The sequence below is a fragment of the Myotis davidii genome, unplaced genomic scaffold (genome assembly GCF_000327345.1).
Source record: "Myotis davidii unplaced genomic scaffold, ASM32734v1 scaffold197, whole genome shotgun sequence".
Lineage (NCBI taxonomy): Eukaryota > Metazoa > Chordata > Mammalia > Chiroptera > Vespertilionidae > Myotis > Myotis davidii.
In genome coordinates, this window is record NW_006291549.1 from 71,834 (window position 1) to 73,332 (window position 1,499).

The 1,499-nt window shown below is 46.0% G+C and overlaps 1 protein-coding gene across 1 annotated transcript in view; it reads right to left on the minus strand.

Moving 5' to 3' along the window:
• TTC39B (tetratricopeptide repeat domain 39B) overlaps nt 1-1,499 on the minus strand; it is a 71,914-nt gene that overhangs the window by 68,193 nt on the left and 2,222 nt on the right. The window lies entirely within an intron of this gene.

Genomic DNA, 1,499 nt, shown 5'->3' on the forward strand with positions numbered 1-1,499 from the left:
GCTCCTAGAAGCAGAAGGAGAAGAAGAAAGCCCAAAGGGAATAGGAAAAGAATAAGGAAGGAAAGGCTTAACCTTTGAGCCCAGGAGTTACTATAGTAACCAACTCGAAGGGGAATATTGACCAATCAGAGGGGATATCAGGACACAGGAACTGCAGCCTTTATAATCCATGGGGGAAAAGAACTCAGGGAGACTGTTCCCTCTCCCTACATGGGAGTCAGTTCTGTGGGACTCTTCCCCCTCCCCACGTGGGAGTCTGTACTTGTTGTTCAGTAAATCTCCACCTTTGCTATACCACTTTCTGTCCGTGGATTCATTCTTTGATTCCAGCGGACAAAGAATCCGGGTTCCCGTCCAAAAATTCGATATCACAAGGTGTCATACTTCAGGATTGAGGCACACTTTCCTTCTACCAATCCCCACACTGTGGCCAGGGAGTCCTCACTAACTACAAATCCACATGATCTTCATGAGGAAAACACTTCTGTGGCTGGTCACTTCCTTTGCCACCGTTCCCTGGTATCTGTCTTCCTCTGACCAGCCTGTCCTCACTAGAACTGCAGGCCTCCCAAACTTCTTGGCAAACACTGAGGAGATAGTGGTGAAGGAGATCAGAGTCTGTTACCCCGGAATTTGCCATTTTGACAGAAAGACTGTTTTGAGCTGAAGGCAATGAGTTCTCTGCCCTCCCCTTTTCTGTCTAAAAGCAGGACATAAATTTCCCTTTGTAAAGGTATCCCCTCTCCCATACTAGGAAGGACATGACCCCAGAGGTAACTCTTATCACCTGAAAAGGATTTTTATTTGTATAACAAACCTTATTGAATACATTTGTATTGATTTCAGAGAGAAAAGGAGAGGGAGAGAGAGAGAGAGAGAGAGAGAGAGAGAGATCAATGATGAGAGAAAAGCATCTCAGCTGCCTCCTGTACTGCCCCCCGCCCCCCACCAGGGATCAAGCCCGCAACCTGGGCATGTGCCCTTGACCCGAATTGGACTCGGTAGCATCCAGTCCACAGGTCGACGAAACTGATCTTATTTTTCCTTTCTCTTGCTAATCTGTCTTTTGTCCATTTAACTTGCAGAACCCCAAGCAATGAACCTAAGAGTAGAGGAGAAAGTTTTTCCTTTCCTACAAGGGCCTCATAGCTGCAGTTCTAATAAACCACTTCCAAGACCCGACTACCCAGGTATCTAGCAATATCTGCCTAAATTCAGACAAAAGCCCTAGGAGGTCACCTTAGGAGGTCAGCATCTGCCCAGATTCCTGCCCCTCACCCAGATTAGACTGGTCGCCCCTCATCATTGTTCACAGATCCTGACCTTCTCCATACAGTTTATCCTACTGTGTCCCAAAGACAGAATTTCTTGCCTGTATTTCCCAACAAACTGTGAGTTCTTGAATGAATATCTATCAATAAGCCAAGATATTTGCTGTATTAAAAAAAAACTTAATTATTCCCTCTTAAGTACGAACCATCAGGCAGCACAGGGAACCC